The sequence below is a fragment of the Schistocerca cancellata genome, chromosome 8 (assembly GCF_023864275.1).
Source record: "Schistocerca cancellata isolate TAMUIC-IGC-003103 chromosome 8, iqSchCanc2.1, whole genome shotgun sequence".
Classification (NCBI taxonomy): Eukaryota; Metazoa; Arthropoda; class Insecta; order Orthoptera; family Acrididae; genus Schistocerca; species Schistocerca cancellata.
The window spans coordinates 127,855,453-127,869,846 of record NC_064633.1 but is presented as its reverse complement, the minus strand read 5'-3'; positions in this window follow the sequence as shown (position 1 = coordinate 127,869,846).

Genomic DNA, 14,394 nt, shown 5'->3' with positions numbered 1-14,394 from the left:
TCGACTTGCGCCATAGGGTGGTGGGGTTTCGGGTTCCGCTGGATAGGTCAGGAGTCCACTACACGCAACAAGCGGCTACACGGGTAGCAGGGGTTGTGTGGCGTGGGCTGGGCGGTTTTTTAGGTTAGATGGGCTCGGGCAAGTGCAGAAAGGGCAACAGCCTCAACGGGTGCGGGGCAAAGTCAGGACATGCGGGGACCAAGCAGCAATCGGTATTGTAATTGTAAACTGTCGCAGCTGCGTTGGTAAAGTACCGGAACTTCAAGCGCTGATAGAAAGCACCGAAGCTGAAATCGTTATAGGTACAGAAAGCTGGCTGAAGCCAGAGATAAATTCTGCCGAAATTTTTACAAAGGCACAGACGGTGTTTAGAAAGGATAGATTGCATGCAACCGGTGGCGGAGTGTTCGTCGCTGTTAGTAGTAGTTTATCCTGTAGTGAAGTAGAAGTGGATAGTTCCTGTGAATTATTATGGGTGGAGGTTACACTCAACAACCGAGCAAGGTTAATAATTGGCTCCTTTTACCGACCCCCCGACTCAGCAGCATTAGTGGCAGAACAACTGAGAGAAAATTTGGAATACATTTCACATAAATTTTCTCAGCATGTTATGGTCTTAGGTGGAGATTTCAATTTACCAGATATAGACTGGGACACTCAGATGTTTAGGACGGGTGGTAGGGACAGAGCATCGAGTGACATTATACTGAGTGCACTATCCGAAAATTACCTCGAGCAATTAAACAGAGAACCGACTCGTGGAGATAACATCTTGGACCTACTGATAACAAACAGACCCGAACTTTTCGACTCTGTAAGTGCAGAACAGGGAATCAGTGATCATAAGGCCGTTGCAGCATCCCTGAATATGGAAGTTAATAGGAATATAAAAAAAGGGAGGAAGGTTTATCTGTTTAGCAAGAGTAATAGAAGGCAGATTTCTGACTACCTAACAGATCAAAACGAAAATTTCTGTTCCGACACTGACAATGTTGAGTGTTTATGGAAAAAGTTCAAGGCAACCGTTAAATGCGTTTTAGACAGGTACGTGCCGAGCAAAACTGTGAGGGACGGGAAAAACCCACCGTGGTACAACAACAAAGTTAGGAAACTACTGCGAAAGCAAAGAGAGCTTCACTCCAAGTTTAAACGCAGCCAAAACCTCTCAGACAAACAGAAGCTAAACGATGTCAAAGTTAGCGTAAGGAGGGCTATGCGTGAAGCGTTCAGTGAATTCGAAAGTAAAATACTAGGTACCGACTTGACAGAAAATCCTAGGAAGTTCTGGTCTTACGTTAAATCAGTAAGTGGCTCGAAACATCATGTCCAGACACTCTGGGATGATGATGGCATTGAAACAGAGGATGACAAGCGTAAAGCTGAAATACTAAACACCTTTTTCCAAAGCTGTTTCACAGAGGAAGACCGCACTGCAGTTCCTTCTCTAAATCCTCGCACCAACGAAAAAATGGCTGACATTGAAATAAGTGTCCAAGGAATAGAAAAGCAACTGGAATCACTCAACAGAGGAAAGTCCACTGGACCTGACGGGATACCAATTCGATTCTACACAGAGTACGCGAAAGAACTTGCCCCCCTTCTAACAGCCGTGTACCGCAAGTCTCTAGAGGAACAGAAGGTTCCAAATGATTGGAAAAGAGCACAGGTAGTCCCAGTCTTCAAGAAGGGTCGTCGAGCAGATGCGCAAAACTATAGACCTATCTCTCTGACGTCGATCTGTTGTAGAATTTTAGAACATGTCTTTTGCTCGAGTATCATGTCGTTTTTGGAAACTCAGAATCTACTATGTAGGAATCAACATGGATTCCGGAAACAGCGATCGTGTGAAACCCAACTCGCATTATTTGTTCATGAAACCCAGAAAATATTAGATACAGGCTCCCAGGTAGATGCCATTTTCCTTGACTTCCGGAAGGCGTTCGATAGAGTTCCACACTGTCGTCTGATAAACAAAGTAAGAGCCTACGGAATATCAGACCAGCTGTGTGGCTGGATTGAAGAGTTTTTAGCAAACAGAACACAGCATGTTGTTCTCAATGGAGAGACATCTACAGACGTTAAAGTAACCTCTGGCGTGCCACAGGGGAGTGTTATGGGACCATTGCTTTTCACAATATATATAAATGACCTAGTAGATAGTGTCGGAAGTTCCATGCGGCTTTTCGCGGATGATGCTGTAGTATACAGAGAAGTTGCAGCATTAGAAAATTGTAGCGAAATGCAGGAAGATCTGCAGCGGATAGGCACTTGGTGCAGGGAGTGGCAACTGACCCTTAACATAGACAAATGTAATGTATTGCGAATACATAGAAAGAAGGATCCTTTATTGTATGATTATATGATAGCGGAACAAACACTGGTAGCAGTTACTTCTGTAAAATATCTGGGAGTATGCGTGCGGAACGATCTGAAGTGGAATGATCATATAAAATTAATTGTTGGTAAGGCGGGTACCAGGTTGAGATTCATTGGGAGAGTCCTTAGAAAATGTAGTCCATCAACAAAGGAGGTGGCTTACAAAACACTCGTTCGACCTATACTTGAGTATTGCTCATCAGTGTGGGATCCGTACCAGATCGGGTTGACGGAGGAGATAGAGAAGATCCAAAGAAGAGCGGCGCGTTTCGTCACAGGGTTATTTGGTAACCGTGATAGCGTTACGGAGATGTTTAACAAACTCAAGTGGCAGACTCTGCAAGAGAGGCGCTCTGCATCGCGGTGTAGCTTGCTCGCCAGGTTTCGAGAGGGTGCGTTTCTGGATGAGGTATCGAATATATTGCTTCCCCCTACTTATACCTCCCGAGGAGATCACGAATGTAAAATTAGAGAGATTAGAGCGCGCACAGAGGCTTTCAGACAGTCGTTCTTCCCGCGAACCATACGCGACTGGAACAGGAAAGGGAGATAATGACAGTGGCACGTAAAGTGCCCTCCGCCACACACCGTTGGGTGGCTTGCGGAGTATAAATGTAGATGTAGATGTAGATGAAACACAGAAATTGCATCCCGTTTCAATACAAAATTCGCAATACCGTTTTGTGTCTACATGAGTATGGTTTAGAAGAGTATGTACTGTGGCTCTTCCCTGGGCTCTGAGTGTTAGACTCCGATGCACCACAGCAGGTTTACTGTTACACTTCGACCATCACATTGACGACAGAACACAGAAATAGCATCCCGATTCAATACAAAATTCGCAATACCGATTACTGTCAACAGTGGTACGGTTAAGAAGAGTATGTACTTTGGCTCTTCCCTGGGGACCCAGAGTTAGAATACGTTGCACCACAGCAGGTTTGCTGTATCCCTTCGTACATCACATTGACGATGAAACTCAAAAATTGCATCCGGATTCAATACAAAATTCACAATGCCGATTTCTTTCCACAGGAGTACGGTTTAGGAGAGTGTGTACTTTGCCTCTTCCCTGGGGGCGCAGTGTTAGACTCCGATGCACCACAGCAGGTTTACTGTTACCCTTCGAACATCACATTGACGATGAAACACAGAAATTGCATCCGGATATAATACAAAATTCACAATGCCGATTACTGCCACAGGTGTACGGTTTAGAAGAGTGTGTACTTTGCCTCTTCCCTGGGGACCCAGAGTTAGACTCCGATGCACCACAGCAGGTTTACTGTATCCCTTCGACCATCACATTGACGATGAAACACTGAAATTGCATCCCGATTCAATACAAAATTCGCAATGCCGAATTCTGCCCACAGGAGTACGGTTTAGAAGAGTATGTATGTTGGCCCTTACCTGGGGGCCCAGTTTTACGCTCCGATGCACCACAGCAGGTTTACTGTTACCCTTTGACCATCACATTGACGATGAAACACAGAAATTGCATCCGGATTCAATGCAAAATTCACAATGCCGATTTTTGTCCACAGGAGTACGGTTTAGAAGACTATGTACTTTGGCTTTTACTGGGGGCTGAGTGTTAGACTCCGATGCACCACAAAAGGTTTACTGTTACCCTTCAACCATCACATTGACGATGATACATAGAAATTGCATCCCGATTCAACACAAAATTCGCAATGCAGATTTCTGTCCACAGGAGTACGGTTAAGAAGAGTATGTACTTTGGCTCTTCCCTTGGGGCCCAGTGTTAGAATACGATGCACCACAGCAGGTTTACTGAATCCCTTCGACCATCACATTGACAATGAAACACAGAAATTGCATACCGATTCAATACATAATTCGCAATGCCGATTTCTGTCCACAGGAGGACGTTTTAGTAGAATATGTACTGTGGCTCTTCCCTGGGGCCCAGTGTTAGACTCCAATGCACCACAGCAGGTTTACTGTTGCCCTTTGACCATCACATTGACATTGTAACACAGAAATTGCATCCGGATTCAATACAAAATTCACAATGTCGATTTCTGTCCGCAGGAGTACGGTTTAGAAGAGTGTGTACTTGGCCTCTTCCCTGGCGGCCCAGTGTTAGACTCCGATGCACCACAGCAAGTTTACTGTTACCCTTCGACCATCACATTGACGATGAAACACAGAAATTGCATCCCGATTCAATACAAAATTCCGAATGCCAATTTCTGTCCACTGGAGTACGGTTTAGAAAAGTATGTACTTTGGCTCTTCCCTGGGGGCTGAGTGTTAAACTCTGATGCACCACAGCAGGTTTAGTGTTACCCTTCGACCATAACATTGACGATGAAATACAGAAAATGCATCCCGATTCATTACGAAATTCGCAATGCCGATTTCTGTCCACAGGAGTACGGTTAAGAAGAGTACATACTTTGGCTCTTCCCTGGGGGCCCAGTGTTAGAATACGATGCACCGCAGCAGGTTTACTGTATCCCTTCGACCATCACATTGACAGTGAAACACAGAAATTGCATCCGGATCTAATAGAAAATTCACAATACCGATTTCTGTCCGCAGCAGTACGGTTTAGAAGAGTATGTACTTTGGCTCTTCCATGGGGCCCAGTGTTAGACTCCGATGCATCACAGCAGGTTAACTGTCACCCATTGACCATCACATTGACGATGAAGCACTGAAATTGCATCCAGATACAATACAAAATTCACAATGCCGATTTCTATCCACAGGAGTACGGTTTAGAAGAGAATGTACTTTGGCTCTACCCTGGGGGCCCAGTGTTAGTCTCCGATGCACCACAGCAAGTTTACTGTATTCCTTCGACCATTACATTGACGATGAAACACAGAATTTGCATCCCGATTTAATATAAAATTCGCAATGCCTATTTTTGTCCACAGGAGTAAGGTTTAGAAGAGTATGTACTTTGGCTGTTCCCTGGGGGCCCAGTGTTATACTCCGATGCACCACAACAGTTTTACTGTTACCTTTCGACCATCGCAATGACACTGAAGCACAGAAATTCCATCCGGATTCAATACAAAATTCACAATGGCGATTTCTGTCCACTGGAGTACGGTTTAGAATAGTATGTACTTTGGCTCTTCCCTGGTTGCCCAGTGTTAGACTCCTATGCACCACAGGAGGTTTACTGTTACCCTTCGACCATCACATTTACGATAAAACACAGAAATTGCATCCCGATTCAATAAAAAATTCGCAATGCCGATTTCTGTCCACAGGAGTACGGTTAAAAAGAATAGGTACTTTGGCTCTTCCCTGGAGGCCCAGTGTTAGAATACGATCCACCACAGCAGGTTTACTGTATCCCTTCGACCATCACATTGACGATGAAACACAGAAATTGCATCCCGATTCAATACAAAATTCGCAATGCTGATTTCTGCCCACAGGAGTACGGTTTAGAAGAGTATGTACTTTGGCTCTTTCCTGTGGGCTGAGTGTTAGACTCCGATGCACCACAGAATTTTTACTGTTACCCTTCGACCATCACACTGACGATGAAACACAGAAATTGCGTCCCGATTCAATACAAAATTCGCGATGCAGATTTCTGTCCACAGGAGTACGGTTAAGAAGAGTGTGTACTTTGCCTCTTCCCTGATGGCCCAGTGTTAGACTCCGATGCACCACAGCAGATTTACTGTATCCCTTCGACCATCACATTGATGATGAAACACAGAAATTGCATCCCGATTCAATACAAAATTCGTAATGCCGATTTCTGTTCACAGGAGTACGGTTTAGAAGAGTATGTAATTTGGCTCTTCCATGGGGGCCCAGTGTTAGACTCCGATGCACCACAGCAGGTTTACTGTTACCCTTCGACAATCACATTGACGATGAAACACAGAAATTGCATCCAGATACAATACAAAATTTACAATGCCGATTTCTGTCCACAGGAGTACAGTTTAGAAGAGTATGTACTTTGTCTCTTCCATGGGTGCCCAGTGTTAGACTCTGATGATCCACAGCAGGTTTACTGTTACCCTTCGACCATCACATTGACGATGAAGCACAGAAATTGCATCCGGATACAATACAAAATTCAAAATGCCGATTTCTGTCCACTGGAGTACGGTTTAGAAGAGTATGTACTTCTGCTCTTGCCTGTGGGCCCAGTGTTAGACTCCGATGCACCACAGCAGGTTTACTGTATCCCTTCGACCATCACATTGACGATGAAACACAGAATTTGCATCCCGATTCAATACAAAATTCGCAATGCCGATCTCTGTCCACAGGGGAACGGTTTAGAAGAGTATGTACTTTGCCTCTTCCTTGGGGGCCCAGTGTTGGACTCCGATGCACCACAGCAGGATTACTGTATCCTTTCGACCATCACATTGACGATGAAACACAGAAATTGAATCCAGTTTTAATACAACATTCACAATGCCGATTTCTGTCCACAGGAGTACGGTTTAGAAGAATATGTACTTTGCCTCTTCTGGGGGCCCAGTGTTAGACTCCGTTGCACCACAGCAGGTTTACTGTATCCCTTCGACCATCACATTGACGATGAAACACAGAAATTCCATCCTGATTCAATATAAAATTCGCAATGCCGATTTCTGTCCACAGGAGTACGGTTTATAAGAGTATGTACTTTGGCTCTTCCCTGGGGAACAGTGATAGACTCCGATGCACCACAGCAGGTTTACTGTATCCCTTCGACCAACACATTGACGATGAAACACAGAAATTGCATCCCAATTCAATACAAAATTCGCAATACCGATTTCTGTCCACAGGAGTACGGTTTGGAAGAGTATGTAATTTGGCTCTTCCTTGGGCTCTGAGTGTTAGACTCCGATGTACCACAGCAGGTTTACTGTTACCCTTTGCCCATCACATTGACGATGAAACACAAAAATTGCATCCCGATACAATACAAAATTCGCAATGCATATTTCTGTCCACAGGAGTACGGTTAAGAAGAGTATGTACTTTGGCTCTTCCCCGGGGGCCCAGTGTTAGAATACGATGCATCACAACAGGTTTACTGTATCCCTTCGACCATCACATTGACGATGAAACACAGAAATTGCATCCCAATTCAATACAAAATTCGCAATGCCGATTTCTGCCCACAGGAATACGGTTTAGAAGAGTATGTATTTTGGCCCTTACCTGGGGCCCTGTGTTAGGCTCCGATGCACCACAGCAGGTTTACTGTTACCCGTTGACCATCGCATTGACGATGAAACACAGAAATTGCATCCGGGTTCAATGCAAAATGCACAATGCCGATTTTTGTCCACTGGAGTACCGTTTAGAAGTGTATGTTCCTTGCCTCTTCCCTGGGGGCCCAGTGTTAGACTCCGATGCACCACAGCAGGTTTACTGTTACCCTTCGACCATCACATAGACGATGAAACACAGAAATTGCATCACGATTCAATACAAAATTTGCAATGCCGATTTCTGCCCACAGGAGTACGGTTTTGAAGAGTATGTACTTTGGCTCTTTCCTGGGGGCTGAGTGTTAGACTCCGATGCACTACAGCATTTTTACTGTTACCCTTTGACAATCACACTGACGATGAAACACAGAAATTGCATCCCGATTCAATACAAAATTCGCAATGCAGATATCTGTCCACAGGAGTACGGTAAAGAAGAGTGTGTAATTTGGCTCCTCCCCGGGGGCAGAGCGAAAGAATACGATGCACCACAGCAGGTTTACTGTATCCCTTCGACCATCACATTGACAATGAAACACAGAAATTGCATCCGGATCTAATAGAAAATTCACAATGTCGATTTCTGTCCACAGGAGTACGATTTAGAAGAGTGTGTACTTGACCTCTTCCCTGGCGCCCCAGTGGAGACTCCGATGCACCAGAGCAGGTTTACTGTATCCCTTCGACCGTCACATTGATGATGAAACACAGAAATTGCATCCCGATTCAGTACAAAATTCACAATGCCGATTTCTGTCCACTGGAGTACGGTTTAGAATAGTATGTATTTTGGCTCTTCCCTGGTTGCCCAGTGTTTGACTCCGATGCACCACAGCAGGTTTACTGTTACATTTCGACCATCACATTGACGATGAAACACAGAAATTGCATCCCGATTCAATACATAATTCGCAATGCCGATTACTGTCCACAGGAGTACGGTTTAGAAGAGTATGTACTGTGGCTCTTCACTGGGGGCCCAGTGTTAGACTCCGATGCACTACAGCAGGTTTACTGTTACCCTTCGACCATCACATTGACGATGAAACACAGAAATTGCATCCTGATTCAATTAAAAACTCGCAATGCCGATTTCTGCCCACAGGAGTATGGTTTAGAAGAGTATGTACTTTGGCTCTTCCCTGGGGGCCAAGCGTTAGACTCCGATGCACCACAGTAGGTTTACTGTATCCCTTTTACCATCACATTCATGATGAAACACAGGAATTGCATCCCGATTCAATACATAATTCGTAATGCCGATTTCTGTCCACAGGAGTACGGTTTAGAAGAGTATGTACTTTGGCTCTTCCCTGGGGGCCCAGTGTTAGACTCCGATGCACCACAGCAGATTTACTGTATCCCTTCGACCATCACATTGACGATGAAACACAGAAATTGCATCCATATTCAATACGACAATCACAATGCCGATTTCTGTCCACAGGAGTACGGTTTAGAAGACTATGTACTTTGTCTCTTCCCTGGGATCCCAGTGTTAGACTCCGATGCACCACAGCAGGTTTACTGTATCCCTTCGACCATCACATTGACGATGAAACACAGAAATTGCATCCCGTTTCAATACAAAATTCGCAATGCCGTTTTCTGTCTACATGAGTATGGTTTAGAAGAGTATGTACTGTGGCTCTTCCCTGGGCTCTGAGTGTTAGACTCCGATGCACCACAGCAGGTTTACTGTTACCCTTCGACCATCACATTGACGACGAAACACAGAAATTGCATCCCGATTCAATACAAAATTCGCAATACCGATTTCAGTCAACAGTGGTACGGTTAAAAAGAGTATGTACTTTGGCTCTTCCATTGGGTCCCAGTGTAAGACTCCGATGCACCACAGCATGATTACTGTTACCCTTCGACCATCTCATTGACGATGAAACACGGAAATTGCATCCGGATACAATACAAAATTCACAATGCCGATTTCTGTCCACAGGTGTACAGTTTAGAAGTGTGTGTACTTTGCCTCTTCCCTGGGGGCCCAGTGCTAGACTCCGATGCACCAACGCAGGTTTACTGTACCCCTTCGACCATCACATTGATGATGAAACACAGAAATTGCATCCCGATTCAATACAAAATTCGTAATGCCGATTTCTGTCCACAGGAGAACGGTTTAGAAGAGTATGTACTTTGGCTCTTCCATGGGGGCCCAGTGTTAGACTTCGATGCACCACAGCAGATTTACTATTACCCTTCGACCATCACATTGTCGATGAAGCACAGAAAATGCATCCGGATACAATACAAAATTCACAATGCCGATTTCTGTCCACAGGAGTACGGTTTAGAAGACAATGTACTTTTCCTCTTCCCTGGGATCCCATAGTTAGACTCCGATGCACCACAGCAGGTTTACTGTATCCCTTCGACCATCACATTGACGATGAAACACAGAAATTGCATCCCGATTCAATACAAAATTTGCAATGCCGATCTCTGTCCATAGGAGTACGGTTTAGAAGAGTATGCACTTTGGCTCTTCCCTGGGGGCCCAGTGTTAGACTCCGATGCACCACAGCAGGTGTACTGTATCCCTTCGACCATCACATTGACGATGAAACACAGAAATTGCATCCCGTTTCAAAACAAAATTCGCAATGCCGTTTTCTGTCCACATGAGTATGGTTTAGAAGAGTATGTACTGTGGCTCTTCCCTGGGCTCTGGTTGTTAGACTCCGATGCACCACAGCAGGTTTACTGTTACCCTTCGACCATCACATTGACGACGAAACACAGAAATTGCATCCCGATTCATTACAAAATTCGCAATACCGATTTCTGTTAACAGGGTTACGGTTAAGAAAGTATGTACTTCATCTCTTCCCTGGGGACCCAGTGTTAGAATACGTTGTACCACAGCAGGTTTACAGTATCCCTTCGTACATCACATTGACGATGAAACACAGAAATTGCATTCCGATTCAATACAAAATTCGCAATGCCGATTTCTGTCCACAGGAGAATGGTTTAGAAGAGTATGTACTTTGGCTCTTACCTGGGGGCCCAGTGTTTGCCTCCGATGCACCACAGCATGATTACTGTTACCCTTCGACCATCACATTGACGACGAAACACAGAAATTGCATCCGGATACAATACAAAATTCACAATGCCGATTTTTGTTCACAGGTGTACAGTTTAGAAGAGTATGTACTTTGCCTCTTCCCTGGGGGCCCAGTGCTAGACTCCGATGCACCACAGCAGGTTTACTGTATCCCTTCGACCATCACATTGATGATGAAACACAGAAATTGCATCCCGATTCAATACAAAATTCGTAATGCCGATTTCTGTCCACAGGAGTACGGTTTAGAAGAGTATGTACTTTGGCTCTTCCATGGAGGCCCAGTGTTAGACTCCGATGCACCACAGCAGCTTTAGTGTTACCCTTCGACCATAACATTGACGATGAAATACAGAAAATGCATCCCGATTCAATACAAAATTCGCAATGCCGATTTCTGTCCACAGGAGTACGGTTAAGAAGAGTACATACTTTGGCTCTTCCCTGGGGGCCCAGTGTTAGAATACGATGCACCGCAGCAGGTTTACTGTATCCCTTCGACCATCACATTGACAATGAAACACAGAAATTGCATCCGGATCTAATAGAAAATTCACAATGCCGATTTCTGTCCACAGCAGTACGGTTACTTTGGCTCTTCCATGGGGCCCAGTGTTAGACTCCGATGCACCACAGCAGGTTAACTGTCACCCATCGACCATCGCATTGACGATGAAGCACTGAAATTGCATCCAGATACAATACAAAATTCACAATGCCGATTTCTATCCACAGGAGTACGGTTTAGAAGAGAATGTACTTTGGCTCTACCCTGGGGGCCCAGTGTTAGTCTCCGATGCACCACAGCAAGTTTACTGTATTCCTTCGACCATTACATTGACGATGAAACACAGAATTTGCATCCCGATTTAATATAAAATTCGCAATGTCGATTTTTGTCCACAGGAGTAAGGTCTAGAAGAGTATGTACTTTGGCTGTTCCCTGGGGGCCCAGTGTTATACTCCGATGCACCACAACAGTTTAACTGTTACCTTTCGACCATCACAATGAAAATGAAGCACAGAAATTCCATCCGGATTCAATACAAAATTCCAAATGGCGATTTCTGTCCACTGGAGTACGGTAGAATAGTATGTACTTTGGCTCTTCCCTGGTTGCCCAGTGTTAGACTCCGATGCACCACAGGAGGTTTACTGTTACCCTTCGACCATAACATTTACGATAAAACACAGAAATTGCATCCCGATTCAATAAAAAATTCGCAATGCCGATTTCTGTCCACAGGAGTACGGTTAAAAAGAGTAGGTACTTTGGCTCTTCCCTGGAGGCCCAGTGTTAGAATACGATCCACCACAGCAGGTTTACTGTATCCCTTCGACCATCACATTGACGATGAAACACAGAAATTGCATCCCGATTCAATACAAAATTCGCAATGCTGATTTCTGCCCACAGGAGTACGGTTTAGAAGAGTATGTACTTTGGCTCTTTCCTGTGGGCTGAGTGTTAGACTCCGATGCACCACAGAATTTTTACTGTTACCCTTCGACCATCACACTGACGATGAAACACAGAAATTGCGTCCCGATTCAATACAAAATTCGCGATGCAGATTTCTGTCCACAGGAGTACGGTTAAGAAGAGTGTGTACTTTGCCTCTTCCCTGATGGCCCAGTGTTAGACTCCGATGCACCACAGCAGATTTACTGTATCCCTTCGACCATCACATTGATGATGAAACACAGAAATTGCATCCCGATTCAATACAAAATTCGTAATGCCGATTTCTGTTCACAGGAGTACGGTTTAGAAGAGTATGTAATTTGGCTCTTCCATGGGGGCCCAGAGTTAGACTCCGATGCACCACAGCAGGTTTACTGTTACCCTTCGACAATCACATTGACGATGAAACACAGATATTGCATCCAGATACAATACAAAATTTACAATGCCGATTTCTGTCCACAGGAGTACGGTTTAGAAGAGTATGTACTTTGTCTCTTCCATGGGTGCCCAGTGTTAGACTCTGATGATCCACAGCAGGTTTACTGTTACCCTTCGACCATCACATGGACGATGAAGCACAGAAATGGCATCCGGATACAATACAAAATTCAAAATGCCGATTTCTGTCCACTGGAGTACGGTTTAGAAGAGTATGTACTTCTGCTCTTCCCTGTGGGCCCAGTGTTAGACTCCGATGCACCACAGCAGGTTTACTGTATCCCTTCGACCATCACATTGACGATGAAACACAGAGTTTGCATCCCGATTCAATACAAAATTCGCAATGCCGATCTCTGTCCACAGGGGAACGGTTTAGAAGAGTATGTACTTTGCCTCTTCCTTGGGGGCCCGGTGTTGGACTCCGATGCACCACAGCAGGATTACTGTATCCTTACGACCATCACATTGACGATGAAACACAGAAATTGAATCCAGTTTTAATACAACATTCACAATGCCGATTTCTGTCCACAGGAGTACGGTTTAAAAGAATATGTACTTTGCCTCTTCTGGGGGCCCAGTGATAGACTCCGATGCACCACAGCAGGTTTACTGTATCCCTTCGACCATCACATTGACGATGAAACACAGAAATTCCATCCTGATTCAATATAAAATTCGCAATGCCGATTTCTGTCCACAGGAGTACGGGTTATAAGAGTATGTACTTTGGCTCTTCCCTGGGGAACAGTGATAGACTCCGATGCACCACAGCAGGTTTACTGTATCCCTTCGACCATCACATTGACGATGAAACACAGAAATTGCATCCCAATTCAATACAAAATTCGCAATACCGATTTCTGTCCACAGGAGTACGGTTTGGAAGAGTATGTAATTTGGCTCTTCCTTGGGCTTTGAGTGTTAGACTCCGATGTACCACAGCAGGTTTACTGTTACCCTTCGAACATCACATTGACGATGAAACACAAAAATTGCATCCCGATACAATACAAAATTCGCAATGCATATTTCTGTCCACAGGAGTACGGTTAAGAAGAGTACGTACTTTGGCTCTTCCCTGGGGGCCCAGTGTTAGAATACGATGCACCACAGCAGGTTTACTGTATCCCTTCGTCCATCACATTGACGATGAAACACTGAAATTGAATCCCGATTCAATACAAAATTCGCAATGCCGATTTCTGCCCACAGGAATACGGTTTAGAAGAGTTTGTATTTTGGCCCTTACCTGGGGCCCAGTGTTAGGCTCCGATGCACCACAGCAGGTTTCCTGTTACCCTTTGAGCATCGCATTGACGATGAAACACAGAAATTGCATCCGGGTTCAATGCAAAATGCACAATGCTGATTTTTGTCCACAGGAGTACCGTTTAGAAGAGTATGTTCCTTGCCTCTTCCCTGGGGGCCCAGTGTTAGACTCCGATGCACCACAGCAGGTTTACTGTTACCCTTCGACCATCACATAGACGATGAAACACAGAAATTGCATCCCGATTCAATACAAAATTCGCAATGCAGATTTCTGTCCACAGGAGTACGGTTAAGAAGAGTATGTACTTTGGCTCTTCCCCGGGGGCCCAGTGTTGGAATACGATGCATCACAGCAGGTTTACTGAATCCCTTCGACCATCACATTGACGATGAAACACAGAAATTGCATACCGATTCAATACATAATTCGCAATGCCGATTTCTGTCCACAGGAGTACGGTTTAGAAGAGTATGTACTGTGGCTCTTCTCTGGGGCCCAGTGTTAGACTCCAATGCACCAC